Below are 12,640 nucleotides of genomic sequence, written 5' to 3'. Positions count from 1 at the left end.
GTTGTAGCCTTCCCCCGACAGGTGTTATGTGGTCGGGAGGAAGGGAGAGGGCGTCACTGCTTGTTCTTGGGGGAGGACCTGGTGTTGCCGTAGCCACGTCCTCTGCCCTTGGTACTGGAGCCACGATAGCCACCTCGGGTGTTCTTATCGTAGGTGGTCTGCGTATTACCCTTGTTATATGTTTGTTGTGACCCCTGTCCTCTGCCTGCTCCCTTGTTTCCGGGGCGACGAAAGGAGCCGCTCCGAAAGGACTGAGTTTGTAGGGCGCCCATGGACTTTGCAGTGTCCGTGTCCTTTTTTATCTTCTCGAGGGTGGCGTCAACCTCAGGCCCGAACAAAAAGTCGGGGTTGACGGGCTGATTAAGTATATTGTTTTGTACCTCAGGCTTGAATCCTGAGATACGTAGCCAGGCGTGACGTCGTAGGATGACGCTAGTGTTGATGGCCCTGGCAGCCGTGTCAGCAGCGTCTAGTGCACATTTGATGGCAGCATTTGTGAGTAGCTGTCCCTCTCTGATAAGGATTTCTGCACCTTCTTTGTAGGGGTCAGGGAGGTGTTGAAGGAGTTGCTCCATTGTGTCATAGTGCGCCCTAACGTAGCGAGCGAGGAGCGCTTGAGTGTTAGCTATGCGCCATATGCTTGCAGCTTGTGCGGCAACTCGCTTGCCGGAGGTCTCCAGCACCTTGGACTCCTTGTCCGGGGGAGGAGCGTCACCCGTTGTCTGCGAGTGTGCCCTCTTGCGGGCATTCGCCACAACGATGGAGTCGAGTGGTAATTGTCCTCTGATGTAAGTAGGATCCCCAGGTGCTGATCTGTATTTCTTATCGATCCTGGGGTTTATCACTCGTGCCCTGGTGGGTTCCCTGAAAATGTCAGTGGCTGGCTTAAGGACCCCCTTCAACATTGGCAGAGTCTTTACATGTCTTTCTGAGGATGCAAAGGTGTCCATTAGAAAGTCATCTTCGATGATATCAGAGTGAAGCTGTACATCATGGTTGTTCGCCGCCCGTTCAATCAGAGCGTTGAACGCCGCAGTATCCTCTGTGGGTGACGTTTTTGCCCCATATAGTTGTGGGTCCTGTGCATCAAGAGGTGCACTGGGGTCTGCAGGGTCGCCCCAAGTTTGGTCAGGGTCCTGCTGGTCATCAGGGTCCGTGTCCACATGGTAGGGGACTTGTTCACCCATGTAGTCCTCCAATGCATCCGTGTCGGAGCGTGTGGGGGAGGCCCGGTGTGGATCCTGGTAGGGTGAATGAAAGGGTTCATACAGGAGAGGTTCTGTGTCCACAGGCAGCTTCCTCTTTAGCGGGATCCTGAAAGGTTCCAATGGCGGTTCCGAAGTTATCCTTCGGTTGTGGAGAATCATCCTGCCAGTGTCGGCGTCGATGACGCGTGACGGAGACGGCTCGACAGGCGTAACCGCAGTTTTGGTGGCCTGTGTCCTGAGTTGAAACGCCTTCGGGATTGTGGATGGAGGCAAGCCGAAGGTAATGCTGGTCGGCACCGACGAAACCGCTGGATCGATCGAACCCGACTGGTCCTGGAGGGCAGCCTTGGTTTTGCAGCCTGGCATTGCGCCAGGCCGTACTCGGGGCGCCTTAGAGGTCGTGGCCCCCGCCAGGGTCGTCGAGGCGGCTGCAGATATCTTCTGCGCCCGTGGTGCATCGAGCCGAGGTGCGGAGATCACCGTCGACGTCTTCGACACGTGAGGTTTCGGTGTCGTCGAGGGAGTGCTGCGAGGCGTAGCAGGCGGGACGGCCCTCGGTGTCGGTGGCGTCGGCGCCGGTAACCGAGCAGGTTTGTCGGCGCCGATGGCCTTCTTCCGTTTGTCGACTCCCATGTCGCCCGTCTCGAGTTCGGCACCGAAGTCCCCCTTGGTGCGGTCGGTGCCGACACGGTGCGCCGGCGTCGAAGGTGTTGAAGGCCTCGATCCGACTAGCGCCACTTTCAGTTTCGGTTTCGTAGGAACCTGAGCAGCTTTCGGTTTCGGTTTCGTGGAAGGGAAACCAGCTGGCTTAAGCGGTAATGGCTGCCGCTGAACGTCCGAGGCCGGGCCCGAGGGCGGGGCCGAAGGACTGCGTGATAGGTCTCGGGTAAGGCCCGAAGGCGATCCCTCGACCGGAGCCATAGTCTGTGGCACTGGTGAATTCTCGGTTTGAACAGGTAGGCCTTGTTCATCATCGGAGCTACTCTCTTCGGCCCCTAAGGCCTCCTCGTCGTCTCCTACCTCGGTGTCGTCTTCACCTCTGTGGAAGAGTGACTCGTCGGCCTCGTCCGATCCGGGTTCTTGGTCGGAAACGGGACTGGAGGGTAAGACTTCTACTTCTTCGACGTCGTCCGCGTCGTCGAAGATGTCAGCTGGGGCCGGTGCCGCGTGCTGCGCTTCGAGCCTCGCCGCTCGACGATTCCGCAGAGTCTTCTTTGAACGGAACCGGGCACAGGCCATACATGTCGACTCGTCGTGGTCCGGCGAAAGGCATTTGTTGCACACCGGATGGACGTCGATGTGTGGGTACTTCGCATTACATACCGGACACCTTTTGAATGGCGTCCTCGATTCCATCGTCGAAGTAGTTGATGGACAGGTAAATGCGAACAAAGACGGTGCTGAAAATTAGTAAACTAACAGAGAGTATCGAAAACCGATCGATAAACAGTACCGACGCGAACTAAAGGCCTTGTGGCCTCGACAAAATTTTTTCCTAACTTGAGCTAAGATAGCACATCCGAACCCAATGGCGGAAAAAAACAATCTGAGGATGGAGAGGATGCCCATGCGCACTGTAGTCCAGGGGAGGAGTCACCTATCCAAGGATACTTCGAAGACTCTTCCAGGACAACAACGTGCAAACATCCGGACCCAACACTAGGCGGCGATCTATGCACAGATATGAATTCAGCAGCCCACATGCCTCGAACTGCAAGGATAACAGTCTACACAGCCGACTCGAGACAAAGTAAAACGGGCTCACCACTGAGGACAGTAGTGCCAATTGCATGGATTTGTGTGCGCTACATCCTAGTCATGTTCCCATTTGAAAAGGGGTACACAAAGACACCCCACTTCAGACGCAGCACACTCAGTTCTAATGTCAACATCCAACTGATAATCTACACCCCATTCCAGTATATGCCCACATGTGACATCAATAACTCGGAGGCTGCTGCTCTACTCTATGGTCGCACTGTACATTCAACTGTTGGGAGCAACTGCTACTGGGATTGAACATTGTCAAATGCCATACTCGTTTACTGGCACTTCTTCCCAGGAGGTTGTGCTACGCGCCGACATCTCAGAAGCCCTTTCTTATGGATCACGTGCACACCCCATACTATGGTACCGAGGTTTACCAGGGAAAGGCTTAGGGGTTATAATTCAAAGCATGGGGGTTATAATTCCCAGCAGTACATTATTTTTACTAGGGTACAGGTCTCACGTTCATGACATAAAACACATTTTTATCACATACCCTTTTAAGTTGGTGCCAGGAACAGTTACTAAAAGGGCACCATAACCACACCTAAACCAACCCTACACAAGCCATAAATTTGTGACGTGGTAATTCTAAGTCTAATTATTGTCATTTGTAGCATACATACTATAAATGTAATCCTCTACAGGCAAATTGCCTTATCATTACATCACACCTGGTTGTTAACATATCCACCTCGGCCCCCCCTCATTTAAATAGGGCACATTACTAGGTCATGCTTACAGGCTAGTGTAACAAGGCTCTATGGCGTTACAACCCATGATATTAAAAAGCATGCCAACACAATGCATGCCTTTATCGTGCACGCAATACCACGCGTTACCACCCTCTTAACCTCTACAATCGCCCTTACCTCCCTTTACGCAACTCTGAACCCAAAATTGTCCCTTAACTCCAAGCACCCCGTAAACCATAAAACCACCCTTACTTCCCCCTTTACCTTCTCTAACCCCTAAAACCAACATTACTTCACTATAACTTTACCCACCCCTGAACTATAAAATCACCGTTACCTCTAACCGCCCCCTAAACCATAAAATCATTCTTACCTCCCTATACCTCAACCCAGCCTTGAACCCTAAAATTACACTTACCTTCCAAAACCTAAACCTTAAAAATCACCCATACCTCCTCTTTACCTCTACCCACACTTTGTTTTAGAAAAATGAATTATTTATTGTTTGTATTCAATACAAACAGTGTACTTGCAACAGTTCTGTAGAGGTGAGCTGACATCTCAGGCACATCATACAGCAGTATTTTAACAGCATGAAAGGAACAATGTATACTATAAGATACAACAGAAATCATTGCCTGTTAACCTTCCTCCCCTCTGTGGCAACCCCGCCCGGCACTGCCACCAATGAATCTCAATCCTCGGACTCCTGTGCATCCCCTTCCACAATTCAATCTATTTTCCTGAAACCTTGAAGTGTCCCCTGGCCTGTGTAGAGATCCTCCTCAGCCCGTTCATCTCTCCTACATTGTCTTTTGCACCTCTACCCACACTTAAAACACTTTTTTTTAAATATAACATTAAAAATATATGTTATTAAAAAGAATATTGGGTGGTACAGGTAGAAATATTTACCTGTGTGGTAAAAGCATGCATGGTAATTGGTGCACGGTAAGGGTTGTTTCCTGTGACACAGCATCACCATTCCTAGTTCCATAGGCAATACATTATCTCATGATGGGGTTCTGCAACACATACAGTTAGGTGACCGGCAACTGGGGCTCAGTGTCAGAGAAAGGAAAGTATCTTCCTGAAGGAGAGGAGAGCTGACTCAGGGGCAGGCTGTGCTTTACTCCACAGGGCACGGCGGTAAACAATAGATTTAGACAGTAGGTTGAATATTTTCTTAATCTACATAGCACGGCATGCAATAATAGATGTTCCTGCAATGCTAAGGAGCCCTAATTTGATGGGGTTTGTCCTGCATATTACAAAAACTGCCTTCACATAGATAATTGTAAAAGCCGCCATTTATTATTAGGCAGCTCAGACGAGAATCCATCCTTAGTTATTGCAAACAATGTCAGCACAACCTGTTCTTAAATCAACAATCTGATGTTCCCACTGAAAGATGTGTGGGCAGCACTTCTGCGTCATTAGCTAAAACACAAACTTTAAAGCATTTATTTTCAATTTAGGACTGGCTGTACGATGTACGGAAGTCAAGTCAAGTCAGATGAACTTATATCGCGCACATATCACTCCTTGCGAGTCTCATGGAGCTTGCAGAAACACTCCGAAAAGAAAGGGGACCACAGATTAATTGCCGAAGAGCCAAGTCTTTAACTTCTTGCGGAAATCACCGTGATCAGTAGGCCTGGGTGGTAAATTCCGTTCCGCTCGCGGAATTTGCGGAATTTCGGTAATTTCGCGTTCCGCGGATAACGCGAAATTGCCCAAAATTCTGCTTTCCGCGACTTTGCGAAATTTTTTCTTGTTCGCGTTCTCAAAATGCGTGTTCGCGAGATATTTCTCCCCGAGCACGCAAACAGCAACTGTGAACAGGAAAAAAGCATCGCGAACAAGCAATTCCGCGTGTTCGCGGAATTTCTGCATGTTCGCGGAGATTTTTTACCGTTTCGCGGAGATTTGTGTAACGCGATTACGCAAATTCCGCCCACCCCTAGTGATCAGGCATGTTACGGAGATTAGGCATCTTGTTCCATAAAGATGGGGCCAAATAGGAGAAGGCACGGCCACCCTGCCTAACGGTATGAATCCTGAGGGGGGTAAGCAGGGCAGCATCACTGGAGCGCAGAGCCCTATAGGGTTGGTACCAACGAAGTTTCTGCAGCCAATATTTGGGACCGTTTTCATACATTTGTTTGTGGGTTAAGCATAGTGTTTTAAAAAGAGTTTGTTTTCTTACTGGGAGCCAATGGAGGGTGTTTAAGCAAAAACGAGCCGAGGTCCTGTATGGACGGTCCAGAACTAACCTGGCGGACGTATTTTGAAGGACCTGAAGTTTAGCCAAGAGATCTGAATTAATAGCATGCAGAAGCGAATTGCCATAATCCATTCTGTTAATAATAAGGCCTTGTATTAGAGGTCTACGGGCCTCAAGAGGAAGCCACTTAAACACTTTACGCAGGCTCCGCATGACACCATAACATGTGCTGGTCACATGCTTTACGTGGCCACTCATAGACAGGTTATTATCGATGTAGAAGCCCAAGTTCCGGACCACGTTCTAGACGGCCACCAGTCATGCGTCCAATGATCAGCTGCTTTGCCAAACAGCATGATCTCTGTTTTAGTTCCATTTAATTGGAGATGGTTTGATGACATCCATTCATCCACCTGGATCAAACAGTCTTTAAAACGTTGCCTAGTTTCCCCAGGATCAGGGCCCAAGGTGATTAGGATCTGAGTATCATCAGCGTAGGATATGACATCCAAGCCAAATTGCCTAATCACTGCGGCCAGCGGGGTCATATAAAGATTAAAAAGGGTGGGGCTCAATATAGAGCACTGAGGAACACCCATCTTTACCGTTCGTTCACTAGACGAGATGTTGCCCATCTGGACCGTGGTTTTGCGATCCCTCAGATAGCTGCTAAACCAGTTTAGAGCCGGCCCCCTGAACCCCATCTCCCAAAGTCGACGTTCAAGTATATGATGGGAGATGGTGTGAAAGGCCGCCGACAAATCAAGCAGGATGAGGATGGCTGACTGCTGTTTATCCAAGGCTAATCTGATGTTGTCCGTGATCTCAATCAGTGCCGTCTCCGTGCTATGTGCCGCTCGGAAGCCGGATTGGGAGGGATCCAAAAGGTCATGGCTTTCAAGGTGATTTACGAGCTGCTTATTTACTAAAGACTCCAGTATTTGTCCAAAGTAGGGTAGCAGGGAGATTGGCCGATAGTTCAACAATATTTCTGGATCCGCCGAAGGTTTTTTCAAAATAGGCCTAATTCTGGCTTTTTTCCAGCACAATGGAAAGTCGGCTTTTACTAAGGACTTATTGAAAATTTCTACTAATCTAGTTAGGACTGTAGGGGCCAATGAGGAGAATATTTTGGGAGGGAAAGGGTCATCAGGGGAGCCAGATTTGATTTTTGTGATGGCCTCAGTTACCGACTTAAGGTCACATTCCTTAAAATTCAGTAAGAGGTCACCTGAGCTCAGTGAAGTATGAGTGAGTACTTCCAGGTCAGTGTCAGTATGTGCAGGGGTAGGCGGAAAGGTATGATGGATATTCATAATTTTGGCCTCAAAGAAGTCTGAGAGGGAATCCATCCACATTTGAGAGACTGGCGCCGTGGATGCGTTGGTAGTGGTTGTGAATTCTTTAAGGATATGGTATAACTCCTTTGAGGAATTCTCTGCCATATTTATCCTATTGACCAAATATGATTTTTAGTTAGTTTAATGTCGAGCATAAACCATTATGCATCTTTTTATAGTTGTCGCGATCAATGAGATTTCTAGTTTTCCTCCACAATTTTTCTGCGGTACGGCACAAACGTTTAGTGGCCTTGAGTATATCGGTAAACCAAGGGGAGTTTCTGATCTTGGGCCTAATGTTCTGTACCGGAGCAATTAAATCTAGAGTGGTTACGATAGCATTATTTAGTTGTAATACATCGTAGTCAACACTCGTTTCGGGGTTTAGGGGATAAAAGCAGAAATTATCTTTAAAAAGTGGAGTGGTGACTTTACGCCAGGGTCTGCGAAATACGGGCTCATTATCCGGATGAGATATCTTATTAGGTACGGAGGGGATGGTAAATTTCAATAGGTGGTGATCTGTCCATATTAATGGTACTGGAGTTTCGACAGTCAGTTCCAGTACATTAGTAAATAGGAGGTCAAGCGTATGACCAGCACAATGGGTAGGCCCGGTCACCAATTGGCCTAGACCAAGGGAGCTCATATCTGAGAGTAGTTTATCTGTGTCAGGATTGGCAAGTAATTCCGTGTGATGATTAAAATCCCCAATAAGCAGGAATTTATCTGAGGCTAAAACATGAGGGGCGATGATTTCGACTAGCTGGTCGGAAAAATTGCCCTTTGAGCCAGGGGGGCGGTAGACCAGGGCTCCTCTCCAGGAGCCATTTAAAAGACCGACAATTTTAAAGGAGCAGATTTCAATGTTGCTACAAGATACAGAGTCCAAGACGCTTATAGTAAAAACTCCTTTGTATATGATAAGTAGCCCACCCCCTCTTTTCTCCTTTCTATCAATTCGAATAGTTTTATATTCGGGGGGGGGAAGGGCCACATATAGGTCAGGACAAGAATGCTCATGTAACCAGGTTTCAGTAATAAAACAGATGTCTGGGTCTATGTCAGTCAGAAGATCCCACACGTCCAGAGCATGTTTAGAAATAGAGCGGGCGTTAAAATAAATGGCAGTCAATGAAGTAGGAACAATGTTATGACCTTTAGGTCATAACATTGCTATGAAACTACCAACATTAACCATCGGGGTGACCATCATTTTGATAGTCTCGATTCTGCCCCACCATGTAATGAATTTTGGTGACCAAGATTCCAGCAGCTCCTTTATTTTCCCTATTAGTGATTTCTCGTTCTGGTGTATCTATCACGTTGTTGCCAAATTCAATGCCTAAGTATTTGATGTATCCTGTTTGCCATGTTAACCCCGATTCTCCCAGGGTATCTTCTCGTGCAGTAGATGTTTAATGGTTTCAGTTCTGATTTGTCTCTGCTGAGTTTGTACCCTGAGAGGCTGGAGTATTTAGTGATTGTGTCTTTATCAGGGCATCGATTGAAGCCCTTGGTTGTTCTGTTACAATTAGTATGTCATCTGCGTAGGCGGCAAATTTTATTTGGACGCCATTGATGTCCACCCCTTTAATTTTAATATCTGCCTTGATATCCCTGATGAGGGGTTCCAATGCTAGCAAGCATAAGGATGGGGATAGTGGGCAACCCTGTCTAGTATCTTGTTGTAGCTTGAAAGGATCCGGTAGGGATCCATTAACGACAATACGGGCAGATGGCGATGTGGAATTCCTTGGACACGTTTCTAGACTCTTATGAACCCCCATGAACAAAGCCCTTGCTAAAAGAGCACATAACCGGTGACCTCACTGCCGTTACACTTGTATTATGATATGTAAGTGAACTGTTCATCATATGTACCAGAACATCAAGTATGTAAAGTCGCCAATAATGCTCCCCTGTATAAAAATTGGGACCGTCAAACTGTGCTCCCCTATCCTCTCTTCCTTACTGCTTCTTTCCTTTTCCTCTTTCTTAGCCTGTGCTTTTCTCTTCTGCTAATGGATGCCTGGTTGGCCTAATGGTGCCCATAAAGGCGCATAAAGCCCTATATGCACATGTAAACTATGACACACTCGCTTAACCAAATATATATGCCTTCTGCATACCTGTGAAAATCAAAGTATTTTAATAAAAAAAAGAAACTACCGACATTGTCTAAAGTACTTTCAGTTTTTCCTTGTTTGCAGAATGGTGATTAATTTGCTGTAAACTAATTTTCATGGTTCTCTTCGATTAAAATATTTCATCTGCCTCAAAGCTACTTAATTCCACAATAAGCACTGGCAAATACATGCCAACTGATTGCTACTGGGAGAATCTGCCATTATTTCTATTTTTTCTTCAAAGATCTTCCATAATGTCTGCTGAATAAAAATCATAGTGCTCCAACACATTAAAAAGTCCACTTGATGTGGCTTCTAAATCGCAATAGTCTAATCTATCAGGGGGTTCTCATCCGCTAACAAGCAAAGGCTCTGTGCTAAGAGGCAATTTAGAATCACACTACACCCATCACCACTTGGGCATGGTTGAAAGAGGCAGACGTTACTTCTTCATGTTGACTGTAAACCCAAACAAGTAACGTAGATGTATACCCTGATGTGTGCTAGTTTGGCATTGTTAGAACACATTCTCCTTTACCATCCAATCATCTAGATAAGGATAAACCTAAATGGTCAGTTGGTCAAAATGGGCAGATACTACTGCTAGGTATCTGGTAAATACTTGTGGGCAGACTTTATCAGATAAGGCAATACCCTGAATTGTTAGTGAATATCCAGTCAACCAATCAATAAGCTTTACTCAATATCACAGTGTGAACCATAAAAGCATACACAATAAAACCAATATACAGTGTGAAAGATAACATACAATACACTGTTTAAAAACCCGATAAGATACAGATACAGCTTAAAGTGGAACAGTACTCTTCCCCCACGTTAATAATTTCCTCCGAGTAATAACTGCCCATAAAAAGTTTGATAAAACAGCACATGTATACAAATTTGGAAGTAATTGTAAATATAAAAAAGCTGGACGACATTGCATAAAATTTAAGGGCTTTACCAGTGGCTTAATTAACGAGTGCCTCAAATCTGAATAAAATTTACAAAAAAAAACAATATGTGCATAGAGGACTATTTAGATGAATTGTCACAAGGACAATGCACTAGTTCACATGACCAATTGTTAATGTTAGGAAAGCTGGTTAAACGATGAAAAATGTCCAGCCTGAATCGTGTCAAAACAAACCCATGTTGAGCATTATGTACACTTGCTAAATAAGGTTACAAATCAAAGGTGGTTAAAATCATCTGCTTTCTAAGTACGGATGCTTCAAGATTTTCAGTGGAGAACCTTATTCCTAAAGCAATGCTAGGCACTCCAGTTTTAGCGCTTTTATAGACATACTGTTCAGCATTTCTGGTTGATCGAAATATTCAGAATGACCTAGGTCAGTCTAAAATTCGTAAACATACTTCCGCCAAGCAACTTTGGAATCCACTCTGATCTAAGGCAATCCGTGGGATGGCTCGACTGAGCTCTGTATGGTCCGATGTCCAGTCACAAACCTTGAGTACCTTTGATAGTCTCAATTTATTTCGAAGCAAAAGTACTTGTGTCTAAGGTCTATTGTTGCCACAAAATCTCCTATTTTCAACAAGGAAAGACTACCAGCGAGGAAGGACTACGAGCATCATCATCGGGAATCCTTTGGACTATAAACCTCAAAGTCCTGTTCCAGTCTAAAGAATGATGCAGCATATATTCCCTGGTTTCTCTCCTTAATCATCAGTTCTTGAACCTCTTGTTGTAATCGAGAACGTGTTTCCTCCCGCACCTCTATTCTTTTGATTTGCCTTTTAGGTTTAAACAATAGCAATGGTTTCTGACGTTGAGCAGTTATTTGTCAGAAGAGATTGCTTACTTTTGACCATTTAATCCCTTGTTTCCCCCCCCTCTTTCGGCTGAATGTGATGGACCTGGACTGGGCATTACCACTTGAGGTATGCCATCTCCCTCTGTCTCCTAAGGATTGCCTTGGTTGACTGGCTTACCCCCATTTAGATGCTGGCACCAACTTGTTGTTTTCGGCAGTGACTCATTAAATGATACCCGGAAAGGTAATCACTTGGGAATGGTTTCCTAGCCAAGCATGCCAAGCATGATGCTGCACCCGTGCAAGGTTTTTGGCCTATCGTGACAGGTGAGTGTAGGCAGGCGTTGGCAGTGGTTTGGATCTTTGCTTCGTCGACATGTTTTGCTTGGAAGTGTTGCCTTAGTTCCTCTACCTCGTCCCAATGTTAAAGCTTATTCAGCTTTGAAAATGACTGCCCATGACTGTGTAGCAGCAGCTGTCAGACCCTACATGGTTTTGTATGCATACAGGATATTATGGAGATGGTGTGTTTCCAATCTTGGTGTGACAATCTTTCAAGAGACTTGATTTTTAAAACTTGGAAGCATCGGCTGAGTTGCAGAGAGATGGAACAGAATCCTCCTCAATATTCTCCATTTCAGAAAGACATTGAAAAAGTGGCTCTTCTCCACAGAACCGTAAACGGGTTCTTCCTGCAGGCTAGTTTACAGTTATTTACATGTTCATGAAGTTTAGCACCAAGAGGTTTGTTTAGAGTGCGTGTTGCGCTTTGAAAATAAAGCCAATTAACATAGCTTAAGTGTTTTTTCCTCTGCAGTAGATACAGCCTCCAGTCTCTAGCAGGAACGGGATTCCTATTGCTCTTGCTTCTAATTTGTAAGGCTGCCTTAAGTCATCTCCAGAAGAGAGGTTATTCCTATGTTTCTGTCCGTGTTGCAATGCGGAGGGAGGATCTCAGTCTCAAACCTCACCCCTTTCATATAGAGTTGTCCTCTTGATCTCTTATAGCCTCTCTTTGTGGACATATTTTCTTTCTATTAACCCCTTCAGTGCCCGCCCCTTTCCCCGCCCTGTGCCGGCCGTTTCATTAGCGGGCGGGGTTTATGACGAGCTGGTCTCGTCATGGGCACAGCGCAACCGCGGCCCATGACGAGACCAGCTCGTCACGGGCATTGAAGAGGTTAAGGAGCTGCCACTTTGGGTTTGAGGTGACATTTTAGTTTTTTGACAGAAAGTACTTTTAACTACTGTTAATGATCTTTCATTATAATCTTTCAAACTCAAGATGGATTTCTTTTGTCTTGTCTTTTGTTTTTGACCCTAGCTTCAAAAATGCTGAGGTGTTTAACGCGCAAGTCTAACTTTTGTTCCTACAGTCTTAGTCACTCAACTCAAAGAACTTCAGATACACTGTCTTGAGGCATTGTGTGTTTCTGCCTTTTAGACAACACTAGAATATCCTTAGGGAGTGTTTTGTGAACCTTTGCATTACAAGA

At 45.9% G+C, this 12,640-nt stretch overlaps 1 protein-coding gene across 11 annotated transcripts in view; it reads right to left on the bottom strand.

Moving 5' to 3' along the window:
* The window catches only part of CTBP1 (C-terminal binding protein 1), a 2,306,313-nt gene that overhangs the window by 54,462 nt on the left and 2,239,211 nt on the right, over positions 1 to 12,640 (bottom strand). The gene's annotated exons all lie outside the window — the stretch shown is intronic.

Source organism: Triturus cristatus, chromosome 2_2 (genome assembly GCF_964204655.1).
Source record: "Triturus cristatus chromosome 2_2, aTriCri1.1, whole genome shotgun sequence".
NCBI classification, from domain to species: Eukaryota; Metazoa; Chordata; class Amphibia; order Caudata; family Salamandridae; genus Triturus; species Triturus cristatus.
The sequence above is the reverse complement of the archived record's forward strand: the minus strand, read 5'-3'. Positions and strand labels throughout refer to the sequence as shown.